The 14,617-nt window shown below is 45.6% G+C and overlaps 1 long non-coding RNA gene across 2 annotated transcripts in view; it reads right to left on the bottom strand.

The window, feature by feature from the left end:
- LOC128324432 (uncharacterized) overlaps positions 1 to 14,617 on the bottom strand; it is a 67,575-nt gene that overhangs the window by 10,869 nt on the left and 42,089 nt on the right. The window lies entirely within an intron of this gene.

The following is a 14,617-nucleotide window of genomic DNA, read 5'->3' as shown; positions in this document are numbered from 1 at the left end:
ACCAAGGGAAACCCTGCTGAAGACATGTGGCGTGTGTCTCTGGAAGCACAGGCCATAGAAAATTCTCCCGATTTCCCCTGTGCTCTCACAGGTCCAAGTTACAGAATGCTTGTGGTGATAAATAGGAGAATAAATGTAACCTATGTAACTATATTTGTACCAACAGGACATTCAGCACCTGTTTTGCAAATTTCACCAATGCAATTCAGGGCGTGGGGTTGTGACATTTCCCTGTAGTTTTTGAATGGTATAATCATCAGGGCCCTCTGTAGGCTACTTCCAATTGAAAGATAAACATGTGTCTGCCTATCTGTTCCATTTCCACAAGAGAATAAAATGCTGGCCGTGGCACGGAAATCACTGAATTCTGATTCTAAGATATGAGTAGATGTTCAGGAGAAAAAGCTACTTCGGTCAACTGACAGAGTTCCCAAGACAGCTCTACAACACCCACATTACTGGCAGAGACTGGCTGGCTGTGGCTACGTTATGAAAAGGTAAGGGCACAGGTCTCTTTGTGGGTATGACATGATATGTCACAGAATTTTCATGGCTGGCTTTTCACATGGTACAGTGGGGTGCACTGAGGCTTCAAAAGCCTTTGTGCATCTATGGAAGCTTCCTGCATGCAGGGCTCCAGGATCTTGTGGGTCACAGTGTGAGAATTCATCGGTGGACCCACTTAAGTGCTGGAGAGCTGAAGAGAGCAGGAATGTAAACTCCATGCTTCTACTTTGGTGCCCCTCCCCATAGGAGCACCAGAGTCTTTGTGCTTGAGCTTCCTAGAGCCTTCTGCACATCATGCTGGGTACTTGCGGAAGTTGATGGCAAAGTGCAAAAGACCACTTACGGTCTTCCTGGGCACTCAGCCCAAGGTGAAAATGGCAGCACTCTTCACTTGGTAGGCCCCTTACTACCCTCTTGATCTTGGTCGGCAGCCCACCTTGCTGACTGCTAGCACTAGCCATGCCTGGAATGACACTTTGGATCCTGCTCATAGATGGGGATGTATGGTGCCAGTTGGAGCATAATTTTCAGGCTAATTTTCCTAACACTTAGGCAAATGTGTTATGATTTGTACCTTTGCCTTATACCAAGTCTGGACTGTAAATGAAACAGAAAATCAATCCCAAAGAATGGAGAGAATTCATAAGGGGATGGTTGTCTTCAAGACTCTCCATCAGGAGAGAGCCAAGCCAAACACACTGATTTCCTTGAGTGTGGTCATCAGTTTGTGTATGCCAAAAGGATACTGTTTGTCTATTGTTTGTGGTTCCATACATCACATTTGCCCCCTGCTAACAGAGCCAAAACATCCACAGCATTCCTACAATCTTGGAGTGAAAACACAAACTAGCAAGTAAGAGAAGAGTGACCTTGATGCCATTTCTTCTCCGTCCCTCTCAGGGGTCAGGATCCAAAGACTCACATAACTAGTTCTGTGCCGCTGAGAATGCTTGGTGCTTGTTTGTTTTTAACAACTGCTCCCCACATTACACGGAAATCTGCTTCTGAGATTGAGGCACCTTTCAAAAAGCAGCCTGTGATGTGGTTTGGGAGTTTTCTGTTCACAAGAAGAAAGCAAAACATCTCACAAGGCATGCTCAAGGCCTTGGTTAAGCCCAAGGAGTGCTCTTTAGACCCGGACCATTGCCAGTTTTTCATATAGGGCACACTCAGGCAAATGACTACTCATGTGAAAATCTCTGAATGAAGAATATGTTACCATGTGATGCCTATCACACACCACAATTTGGCCCTCAGGGGTTGATGTTTTAGATCTCAACAAAACTTTAGAGATTGGTGTGGATGAAGATAAGGGGAAAGGCCACAGATCAGTGGTAGAGCACACGCCTAGCATGTAGAAGGTCCCAGTTTCAGTCCCCCACACTTCCAGTTAAAAGGATCCCAGGGTTGGCAAATTCTGCGGGATATTTTGGAGAGTTGCTGCCAGACAGCATACAAGGACCAATGGCTGGACTCAGTATAAGGCAGTAGCCACAGAAATGAACTGGGCAGCCTGCACGCACTTTAGAATTTATTGTGAGCGGTTGTTCTGGGTGTCAGAGCTGTTTTAGTGGCTATGTATTATAAGCAGGGAGTTCAGTGGGCTGCAGATCACACCAGTTCCTAATTTAATTCAAAATGGCACACTAGCAGTAAACTTCAGGACCTAGCAAGTTAAAATGCATAAGCAAATCTAAAGATTTATTTACCTAGGTCCGTGATTCAGCATTTAGGTGCTAGAAATAAATTGCAAAATGAAAACAAGATCTTGGCTACGCACAACACTATTTTGATGCTCTAACAGCAGTGATCCATACTTGCTATGATCTTCAGGACAGACACGGAGGGACTCCCCTGTGATTATTCAAGGTAATGGGAATGCTTGGGTGAGTAAATTTCCAGTGCATATATGCTAAAGATCTGTGCCATCTGGTTAACTCACAGGTCACTGGAATGCTTTAGACAACTGAGTTCCACTCATTTTCCATCACTTGGCAAATGCAGGGAAAAGAATGGCTGTCCAAACACTCTGTGCATGAGAACACAGGGCTTTCATCAAGGGTCAACATCATTGCACAGGTGCTGAGGGTCCAAGGGCCCACTACTGGAGTCATAGTCTTTGTGTTATAGTAGCAGACCATCTCAGGACCCATCTAGGTAGAAGGGGACCCATTCATGACTCCAGAAACTGGAGTCAGCCCTGCATGAACTCCAAGAGTGGAAGATTAAATTCATCTGTTGTACATCTGCTGTCCACACCCAAGTTGCTGTGTGGCAATGATGGAGCAACATGAGAATCCAGTGCAAGTGGCCTGCCCCAGAACAATACTTCCTGGGGGGCAGGCATATCATGGAGCTTGGCTGAGGGGGGTATGTGAAAATCTCTCAATGACAGCGCCACCATCAGATGGAGATGGAAGGAGGGAGGTGTGGCAAAATAAGGGAAAGCCCAGCCAGTGGGAGTTCTCATGAGACAGGGATGCCCTCTTGCAATACTGTCAGAGTAGTATCAGGAGATTTGAAATGGGGGGTGGGAGGGGGCTTGAAGGAGGAGGAGAAGGATGAAGCAAGAGTGACAGCCTTGGATCCTGGGGAAGAGCAAAGGGGAAGGATTAATGATCATCATCGGAGGAGGATATGGGTGAAGAGAAACCCCCTATGCTCACATACTGAGGCTCTTGAGGGGGGTGGGTACGCACAGGAAAATAACACATGACGCAAGAGCTCCAGTGACCAGTGTTGACATCTGCCTTTATAACTGTTATTCCTTGTCAGTAGCCATGTAAAAGGTGACACAGAGAACAAAAATGAGCAACCTGCAATTATGAGGAAATGTTCGCTGAGTCACTGTGAAAGCCCTTAAGCCAGTCTGGTGGATAGTGCAAAAAGCAGGGTACACTTTCGGCAGACTCTGTGGATGACAGAGGAGGCTAGCTGAGCATCTCTTGCTCCTTTCTAAGTATGACATTGAATGCTTGAATGCACTAAGATATAGGCAGAAATTTAAGAACACACAACCCAAATCCTGGAGTGTGCATTACCAAATGACTCTAACAGGATCCAGGCATTACACTGTATGTGGGTTCAGATATTTGTACACTTGTACATGTTTTTGTGTGAATGACTGTATGTGGGTTTATTTTAAAAGCGAAGCTGTGTACAGGCCCTCCGGAATGCGGGGTATAGTTAGGAAGTGTGCTGCTGCTGCTGTGTACTGAAGATAATGTGTGAATAGCTGTACATACATACAGATCCGTACACATATACACTGTACACAGATTGTATGTGTATTGAACATAACGTATGAGCTGGGCTTGTTTTTCACTGGAATAAAGAGGTGCAAGGGAAATACTGGCTAATGTGTTGCCCAGCATGATGGCTCTGCAATGATCTACACTGGGTGTGCTGTGGGCTTCTAAGGCAACCTTGACTTTGATCAGAAGCAGCAGTTCCAGAAACAGTGTTTCTGCAGGCTTTTGTTGCAAATGGGGAACCTGTGGAAATGTTGCTTCCACAACCACTGCTTCTGAAGAGCATCAGGGCTGCCTTAGAACTAGTCCACTGCAGCTCCGGGGCACATTGTTATGAAGCTGGAATGTTGCGCGTCATGATAGCCAATATGTCCTATTCCAAAGCAAAACCTAAGATGGCCATGGCTTCAAGTCACAAAGGGAGGGGATGAGAAGTCCCTCAAAGTCTGGTGTGCCCACTATTTGATTGCTCTGTGCTTGATGAATGGCAGCTGACTATCTGAACTGACCCTTCTGGGTTCCGGTTATATGTGAGTTCTAATAAAAGCCCAGCTTGTGGGTGGAATCCTCCACTCTGTTAAAATCAGAGTGAGTAATGGCTTCAAAAGAGGTGGGGTGGTAGATTTTACCCCTTGATACAGAGCAGACAAATCCTTCCATTCGTTCGATTTGGCTGCCTGCTCCAACCCACAGTGGCCATTCCTGGATCTCCACAGGCGCCTGCCTTTCCAACAACAAATACTTTCTAAATACAAATGCATATCGACACCTAAGCCAATGATGCAGAGAAGGCCACCACATTCTTTGCAGCCCTTGATGTGACTCCTCTCGCATTTCCCCCATCTGGATGCTGCTTCTGTCTCTGGCCTCCATCCTTCTGTGCCCACAATATGCCCCCTTCTATCCTGATGATGAAGGAAATTCCCGTCTCCCCTCATGTGGATATTTTAGATCACATTTTGCCCCTGGCAACAACCAAGCAACCACACATGAAGTCCATGGGGTTGGACTGAAGTAGTAAACAGCTATATTTAAAATGCAGCCTATGTGAGGCTACTCCCTTGCCCATGTTGTTGCAGAACCCCAATAAACAGCAGCCACGTCCAGGACAGATCTCTGAATAAGGCATCAAAACCAGCGCTGGCAGCTGTAATGTGTGGTCTAGCTATTTTCAGTGCTATTTAAAAAGCGGCCGTCCCTCCTTCTGTTAACAGGGATATTTGCTCTTCCCTTCGATATGGAGAGTTAAATGACTCTTTTTACTTGAAAGCGATGGAGGAAGGCTGGATGGGCATCTGCAGGGGATACTGAACCTTGAGGTAAAGAAGCCCCTGTGGAACAGAATGAATAATGGGCAATTGAAAGACTTTTTTCAGGAGAGAGAGGTGTGGTTTGGAGAGAGCTTGACTCAAGTCTTACCTATACTGGGTGCAAAATGCAATTGCATCTAATGGAAAATACAGGAGTGGTTTACTATTGCCTTTCTTCTGCACAGTATGAGATGATGCCTTTGCCACTGACACTGAAGTGAGCATCTGCCTCCAGCACCTTCCAATATCATTGCTGCCCAATATAGGTGACTACAAATATATATTGACTAGGCACAGTCTGGGAAGCACACCGGCAGGGATTCAAACTAACAACCTCTTGCTCCCTAGGCAAGCTGCTTCCCCGATGCACTACTACAGCCAATGTTTTAGTGATATCGTGGGTGTTTTTTCAGTGTCTTGAAAACCCCATCCTTTCCAGTGATCAGAAGAAGCAGAATAAGTCATGCAAATGTGCTTAATTTGAATACTTTGTACAGGTTGGAGAATTCTTCATCTCATTGCTCAGAATTTAGGTGTAGAATTGTATGTATGTATGTATGCATGTATGTATGTATAAGCATAGGAATTCACACATATTGGCCTATACCACAGATACATCCTGGAGGGAAGTGTGCAAGAAGAGATGGGAGTATTGAAAATATTTGCCCATATTCATCACTGAGTTTGGAGTACTAATTTAACATTATGGGAGTTCTGACAAAACATGGAATCCACTGTCACAACCGGTTATTTTAGGATTCTAAGCTCGATGGGTAATATGGATATAAACTGCAAGATCTTTGGGGCAGGGTCATGTCTTTTTGTCACTCTATACAGTGTTGAGTATTGGTGCATATAATAAATAAATACAGTGTACTGGCTGACATAATGTGCAGCATCCTATGGGTGCTCACTGCAAGAGCTGCTGTGTGCTTGTAAAACTGCATTCACAGGTCAGCTTCAGACATACACTTTAACAGCAGTTAATACTAACTGGAGTTAAACTTCCAAACTCCAATTCACACCACAGACATACAACTAACTGTGGCCTGCAAATTCTAGTTCCAGGACATTCCAGTAAGCTCTGCAGCCCGCCTGTCCATTCTTATGAGTTTTGAGAACAGTTTGCAGGCTTGCTGGGATTACTCAGAAGTAAATGATTTAATTCATTGGGCTTCCTCTTAAGTAAGACTGCATAGGATTGCAGCTGTAGAAGTGTGGCTTGCTTTTAGAGGTATGTGCGTGCTGGCAAAGATATAGAAAGAATGATTTTATTTTACTGGGAAACAAAAGGCTTTGCAGTGCCTTGCAGCAGGTATTAGTAGGAGGTTTGCATCTCTTTAAATTTCATGACAGAACTGGGAAGAGAGGGAAGGATGTGGGGGAGGTGCTGAATCTCTGAGAGGCGATTGCTGTCAGACAGAAGCACTTAACTGCAGTTCTGGGTGAGTCAGCATTTGGGAGTAACTCTTCTGCGGCAAAACCGCAGTTATCGGCAGCGAACCATTGAGAAAACCTCAGGTCCCAATTGGAGTTTGTCGGGGAACTCGAGTTAACTTTTGAGGCTTAACAGTAGTTTTGTGCATTCGGGCGTACTAGAGTTCAAAGCTCTGGCAGCTTTAACTGCAGTTAAAGTCTACGTGTGAACCGGCCCACACAGTTGTGCAAGAGCACTCTTGCACAAGTGCCAGAAATGGCACAAAAAACAGTTGTGTGATGGTCCAGTCATGGGCAATAATGGTTCAACCATTGTGTAACTACATTTGCACAATTTCTGGCCCTTGTGCAAAAGCAAAAGCTCATACAACTTGAACACAGTTTTATGAGCATGCACCAACCCCCCAGTGCTGGGAACACCCATGGGATGCTGTGCACTATATCAGCCATTATGAGGATGGTCCTTCTCCCCAGGAACTTCATAGTATTTTACTGGACACACTGTGCATGTCCACTTGGGCTGCTACTATTAACCCACCTCATAGGGTTATTGTGAGACTGTTCCAGGTAAAAGGTTGTACAGCACTGTGTTGTATGGAAGAAACAGAGGGAAATGGCCCCAGGGCAGGCATTCTTGATTGCGTCCAGTCAACGAGAGATGTTTGGACATGTTCATTGCTTCATCCCTAGAAAATAAGTTCAGGAATCCAAGGACTTGGGAAAATGTGATCACGCCTTTCCGAAAAGCACGTGGGACAGGCCGGTGTGGTGCTTTGATGTGTAACCCAGCAATAACAGAGGGCCGAAGTACTACGGTGCACATGGCAGCTACAAAACAACATGTGCTGATTGATCTGAGATTGCAAGCAATACCTAAGTGTAAGGAGACTATAAGAACCACCCGGAGAGGCCATGGGAACAGGAAAAGGCCATTTTAATGCCACCTTCCTGCTTTTTCATCCAGCTCCCTCGTTCTCCAGTAACAAATCTAGGTGTCTGTTGAACTCATTTATTTGCTTTGCGTCAACTGCCTTTGTAATGTATTCCATATGCTTATTACTCTTTGTGTGAAATAGCTCTGCCTGCTCAGTCTATTTGACTAATATTTGGTGGCGCACCCCCCCCCCCGCCCACCAGCCCCAGCCTTCAAAGCTGTATCCAATTCTGCTCTAAGCAAGGTTAGGAGCAGGCATGGGTGCTGCTGCCTGGAGTTTCCCAAACCCAGTCAATTCCTCTTCAAATCATAGGGGTGCTGGCAAAATCAACTCAGAATTAAGCACATCGAAGTCCATGGATTTCATTGGGAGAGTGATGCAGGTGACTAAATCTCTCTCATGGAGCCAATGAGATCCTCCTAACACCTACCTTTCCCTCAATCTTTATATATATATTTAAATCATGTTAGGTCATACATTAAATTAAATGGACAGGGTCCAGCCAAAGTTAGTCATGACTAAGTATCATTGAAATTAAAAGGATTTAAGCTAGTAATGACTAACTTGTCTCATTGGTTTGAATGGTGCTTACTCATGACCAACTAGATAGTATGGATCCTGCTCTATATTTTAAGGTGTGGACTGATTTGAGCATGTTGCTCCAATAGGCTCAGTCCAGAGGTTTATAGAGGTACCCTGTTTAATTTAAAATTGGACTTAGCTGGGTTTTTATTCTCCAGGCTGGGTTCCCCCCTTCCCCCCCCCGCCAACCCCCAGTCTCTTTTTTGCTCACCTCCGCAGAGCTAAGCAATGAACATTTATAAGCAAGACGATGAGGCTGTGCACATGAGCAGCCAAGCCCAGGCTTGGGCATCCCAGCTTTGGGCTGGGCCCAAAGGATCATAGCCGATCAAATCCAGAATAAAACCTGATCCTGGCACTGCCTTGCCTCAATTTTTTTACTTGGCCTTTTACCAGGGTTAGAGGGCGTGAGTGCACCCTCCACCCTGGGGCTGGGGTTGTATGTGTGCTTGGGTTGCTTGCAGCCCGAGTGCACACAGAATTGGGTGCCTAGAGCGCCCGACTCACGGGGGATTCCCCCAATGTACTGTGCATGTCGTGTGGTGCATTGTGGGATATCCAGAGGTCGGGACTCATTTTCCCGGCCTCTGGAGATCCGCACTGCTTGAAGCAGCATGGATCATGTGGGAGTGTGAGCTGCACTCCATACAGTAAACCAATGGTCGTCTGGGGGGTGGGGAAGGTAGGTAGAACCCTGTCTTTCTCCCTACCAACCTCCCCACCCTGGTGGCGATCGTGTGAATAGCCTTTATATTGTTTTAAATATTGTTTTAAATTTTGTACACCACCTAGGCGGTATAAAAATATAATTAATGAATAAATATTAACAAACAACATAGGCACATAAGAAATCACCTCTGTGAGGTCTCTCTCACCCTATCTTTTAATAAGGGGTAGACCAACTACCAGGGTAGATGAAAAATTCACCAAAAAATAGTGAAGAGGTAACTTGTCAGGAAAAACTGAGTATTTTATTTTAAGTCAGTCAGTCATCTTTATTCGGTCAACTGACCACCAAAGTATTTTATTTTAACATGTCAACTTATGTAAAATCTCTGCTTGATTCCACTTGTCCCTTCTATCATCACAGGGGCTTCCTTTAGGGATGAAACAAAGCAGTCATCTACACGCCCATCTCTGGTTACGTTTTTCCTCCTCCTCTAAGGAATTCAGGGCAGCATACACAGTTCCTCTCCCTTATTTTATTTTCTCTCAACATGAGGCTGAGCGCTTGTGACTGGTCAAAAGTCACTCAGTATACTTCATGGCAAAACTGGGATTTGAACCTAGGTCTCCCCACTCCACTTTCAGCACTCTAACTGCTACACTACACTGGCTCTCTTTCAGACTATATGTGATTATGCAGGAGCACTCATCTTTCTGGACAACTCAGTACAGCTCTACCCACAGGGCAAGTACTATAATTTTTTTTTGGGGGGGGGAGACGTGGCAAATTGCCCTCTATGGGCCCTGCCCTACCTGGGTGGACCCTGAGAGAGTCACTCTGCCACACCACACAAAAGCCATGGACACAGAGGAGAGCCCTTCTGGGAGCCTTAGGCGTTTTGCAGCTACCCTTGTCTCCAGTCCTGGTATTGAGATAATCTGTGAGGCTCGCTCTGTTGTAAGTGCCTGAAGTATACCAGGTTGCTATAAGAACTCTGGCCTTCTCAGTGGTGGCTCCTCACTATAGATGCTTCTGTCACTTTGCCCCAAGAAACTCATCTGTCACCTTCTTTACTAACATTGAGAAAGCAAGTCAAGACTCTTTTATTTCAGATATCTTTTCTTTGAAATTGATGGATGTTTTAATCTGGGATACATTTGAGTCTATTCTTGCCTCATATGTTTACTGTTTAGTAATGTTAATTATAACTAGCTGACCCTGCACAGAGCATCTGTGCACTCTTTGGGGCCGGCGGTTACCTCTCCCCCTACCCTTCTGCCCCAGTCTCTGCTTCTAGGCCCAGCCATCTCTCCTCCCCACTGCCACTTCTGCCCCCCGCCCCACTTTCTTATCCCCCTCCTGGGCCTTGCCTCCGTGGCCGGGCCTGCCACCTCTGGCCTCCACAGCCAGGCCGCGGCTGCAGCAACCAATCCTCCTGGGTGCGCCTCAGCCAATCAGGCGCTGCTGCTGCCCAGCCAATCAGCTGGGCTCTGGGACACACATTCACACCCAGGAGAATTAATATAATAAACTAGTTTAGCCTGTGCAGAGCATCTGCGCGCTAGTACTTGATTGCTCCCCTCACCCCCTGCCACAGCCCTTCTCATCTCAGAGATCTCTCCACCCTCACCTGAGGCGCACTCCTGTTCCTCTTCCTCCATCCCATTGCTTCCACCCTCCTCACCCCTCTTGGTCGCTCCTCCATCTCTTTACTCCATCCGCCTCACCCCTTTTGGTTGCGGCTGCAGCACTGCTGGCACCTATTGGCCAAGTTGCAGCCCCCTATTCCCAGAGACCTCCCCACCCTCACCTGAGCCCCGCTCCTGCACATCCCCACAGGAGCAGCAGCAGCAATGGTTGACCAGGCCCATCCTCGCTGCCGCCACCACCATGTTCTCCTCAGGTCGCTGACAGGCCCAGACTCATCCCTTTCCTGCCTGCCTGCCTCCACCAATGGGCTCGGTAGCCCCAAACAGCAGCAGTGGTTGACTGGGCCCTTCGTTGCTGCCAATAGGTGCCGCCGTGGCTGCTTGTTCCCCTCAGGCCGTTGACAGGCTCAGGCCCGTCCCTCATCCTTCCTTCTTTCTCTCTTCCCCTCTCTTCTTTCTTTCTCTTTCTTTCTCCTCCACTCGCTCTTCCCCTCTGTTTTTCTTTCCCTCCCTCCCTCTCTTTCTCTCTCGTCCTGAGTTAACAGATCTTGTTTCCCATCTAATTCATACAACGGCAGCCTCCTTCTTCTGAAAGGGCTCTTTCATCCCTGACGACCCTCTCTTCGCAGACCCCTGCCCACTATCCTTTTAAATATATAGATTCCTCTCCGTTACAATCAAGAACATCTTCCGACCAGTAAGAGTTGCATTCTAACTGTCCTTAACCATCAGTCTCCTCATCCCTATCTGCATATGGAATCCCCACTGCCCAATCACCACAGTGCCACAGGCTCCTGCTCCCTATCTGCATATGGAATCCCCACTGCTCAATTACCATGGTGCTTCTGCTCTCATAGGCTCCTCCTCTCTATCTGCATATGGAATCCCCATTGCCCAATCAGGTGCTTCTGCTTGCGAGAGCTGCCATGTACGGGAATAGCCACGGATATGCCTTAAAGAATTATATATATAGATGATCAGTAGTGATTTTAACATTTGTTGTGATTTTATTATTCTTTTATATTGTGAACTGCTTAAAGAGCTTGACTATGGAGCAGTAAGCACAAATAAATAAATAAAAGCACAAATAAACAAACACACGTGTACTTCTGAGAAATCAGCTCCACAAAGATGATCAAGAGTGAGTGATGTGAACAGGCTGTGTCACTAAAGGTCAAATAATTTTGGAACCCTTTGTGTCAATATGTACATTTCCCTACCAGCTATATTTCTAATATTTAGAAGTATTCAATGTCTTTTTCCGTGGATTGCAAATTTAACTCCCAAATGCGATACATGTTCAGAATTCCAAAATGTAGAATACAGTATCAAAAGTGTTATGAGATTTGTTTAGACCTGATGTCAAAAAAGGTTAAACCAGCTGCATAGGTACAATTTTAAACAGGTATGCTCTGTTTACCTATCTGCAATGTGTCTGCACATTGAGAAAAAGAGTACTATGCCTCTTGAAGACATATGGATGGAAGATATGGGGTGTGTGTGTGTGTGTGTGTGTGTGTGTGTGTGTGTGTACACTCTCACTTACATGGGTTTCTCTTTGTTCTACTTAATGTCTCAGGTGTTCATCCTTCCTATTTCACCAGATACTGATTTCATCATGTTTGGTTTGGCAGTAAAAAAGAATCCACAACAGGATTAGATTTCAATAGCACAATACTCGCATCCTGAGGCAAATGATTTGTCCAAGCTTAATATGAAGTACTTTAGGATATATTGTGTGATGTAAACACTACTTCTAATAAAATGGTGCCTGCGGTACAGGTCTTCAGCTTGTAATACCCTATTTGTGTTGGCCTATACACACTGGATTCAAAGCCATTATGATAAAAATATATATCCTCCTATAGTGTGATTAAAAGAAAAGAAAAGAAAATGCAAGGTTTGGATAGGGTGACCAGACACAGTAGAGAACAGGGCTCTTTTACCTGTACTGATGATATGCCATGTTGCACATGGCAAAGTCCCTTTTCCTCTCGTATCCATTCACCCTGGGCTTAGATTTAGGGCCAGCCCAGTTTGTACAGTCAAGAGACTCAAGTGGTAAAGATTTTCCTGGGCTCTGACACTTCAGATTGCCAGTAGGGGCTGCATGTTTGAAAACTCCCATTAAAAACATTTTAAATGTTTTATATGTAGGGTGTCTCCCCCTCCTCTCGAATCTGAGAGACTGAAAACTTTTACCCCTCCCCTGCCACAGACTTATGTGGAATGTTCAAGGAAAAGCTTTTGTCAGGGATCTGCATAAGACCTCCGCTGAACGCTCAGCTCTTCCTCCCCCACCCCGGAGGTGCCCCTTTATTCGGGGGCACTCCTGTCTCCTTTTTCAGCCGACTGTGCTGCTGGCATAGCTGAAAACATGGAATTTGACTGGCCGCCTTGGCCGGATGGCCTTTTGCCATCCGATGATGAAAATGACGTAGTCTCGCAAGGCAAGACTTCTGCCTCACAAGATTCCATTGGGAGATCTCTCAGGACTTTGAAGTCTCACGAGAGTTCCAGTACTTTATTTATTATTATTACATTTATATCCTGCTCTTCCTCCAAGGAGCCCAGAGCAGTGTACTACATACTCGAGTTTCTCCTCACAACAACCCTGTGAAGTAGGTTAGGCTGAGAGAGAAGTGACTGGCCCAGAGTCACCCAGCTAGTTTCATGGCTGAATGGGGATTTGCACTCGGGTCTCCGTGGTCCTAGTCCAGCACTCTAACTACTACATCACTGCTGGCCCAGTAAGGCCAGGAACTATTGTGAGAACATGCGCGGGACTTCCTGGCTATATAAAGGCTGGTTGGCCCATGATGAGGTCCAGATGGGCGAGGGCTGCCCTCGAGGAGGGCGCCCAAGGAGCCAGGTCCAGGGCTAGGCAAAGGCCCCTGACCGTGCTGTGAGGTAACAGGTAGCAGGAGCTGTCAATACCCTGGGCTGAAACTCTGGGGCTGGACCTGACCTAATAATCCCTAGTGGCCAGATCCTCTTGGCCCCATCACCGGGTTTCACAGCTTTATCACTTGATTCTACAGATGGCAGTGCCAAACCTTTGCAGTGGCAGCTACTTCTGGTTGTACTGCCAACGCAGCCTTCTGGAAGCTGCCTTAGAGTTGCTTATTGATATTGTTGTTGTTATAGAAAGCATCTAAGCATGCCATGGAAATATACTTAAGTTAGTTACTTATCAGATTGAATTGCTCTTGGACCATCCACTGATTCATCTAGACTAATTAGGAAATCATTGATACTAGTGTGCACATTTCAGCAACACATAGCACAGGTTTCAATTCATTTAAAATTATAAAAAGACTCTTGAGCAGCTGGATAAAAAAAGGGAAAGAGAGAAAGGGAATCAAACCCTTTGGATGAGCAAATTTCCCCCAAATATCTGAATCTGGCTGGAGCCGAAAATGCAAGCATCAGATAAAAATAACAAGACGTGCACGGTAGAGGACAGATCGCTGTGTTTCTTCTTTGCCTGAGGCTGCACATGCCCAGTGAGCGCTTCAGTGGTAAAGAAGAGCCACACTGCATTCCCCAGCAGAAGGAGGCTGGAGTGAAGAGGGTCTGTGTTTGATGTATGAGCTTTGGCTTGCCATTGTGAGTCACCCCAGAACTAGCTGCAGGCAAAACAAAAATCTTTTGTGATTAATTAGAAAAACTGGACAATTATGAATTGACTGCATACAACTAGTCTAGAGCAATATAAATAGTAATGAAGTTGGCTCCATGTCTGCGATGAACACATTGTGCGTTTATGAGAGATCACAAAAAAAGAAAGAAAGAAAGAAAGAAAGAAAAGGAATAATAAAAAGGGCTCCCATTTAGGCAGTGTCAGTTTAAATAACATAATTTCTGCTCTCTGACTCTTTATTTGTTTCATTTTTTTTTAAAAAAAGAAAAGAAACCCAGGATTAGATTTGAAAGGATAAAACTGAGTTTTCGCTGCCTTTTCTCAAAGCCTGGTTGTTCTCTTGATGTCTGCCTTAACAATATGCTTCATTTCAGCGACCATCCAAAACGATTACAGCCGGAATGAATGAATGAGTCTAGTTGTGCTGCTTGTGGGATGCACTTTAGCCTTGTTTCTTTCTGTTATGTCTGTAGCTTTTGCAAAGCAGCAATTGCTGGCACATGGAGCAGACAGAAGGAATTTTGTGGTAGCTTTGTGAGAAAGGAACTAAAGCAACAATGCTTGAGAGCCATGTGGCTCAGTGGCTAGCACCGGGTCGAATATGTGGTTCAAATTGCAAGAGAGCCACACATTCAC

This window comes from Hemicordylus capensis, chromosome 4 (assembly GCF_027244095.1).
Source record: "Hemicordylus capensis ecotype Gifberg chromosome 4, rHemCap1.1.pri, whole genome shotgun sequence".
In the NCBI taxonomy this organism is placed as follows: Eukaryota; Metazoa; Chordata; class Lepidosauria; order Squamata; family Cordylidae; genus Hemicordylus; species Hemicordylus capensis.
The sequence above is the reverse complement of the archived record's forward strand: the minus strand, read 5'-3'. Positions and strand labels throughout refer to the sequence as shown.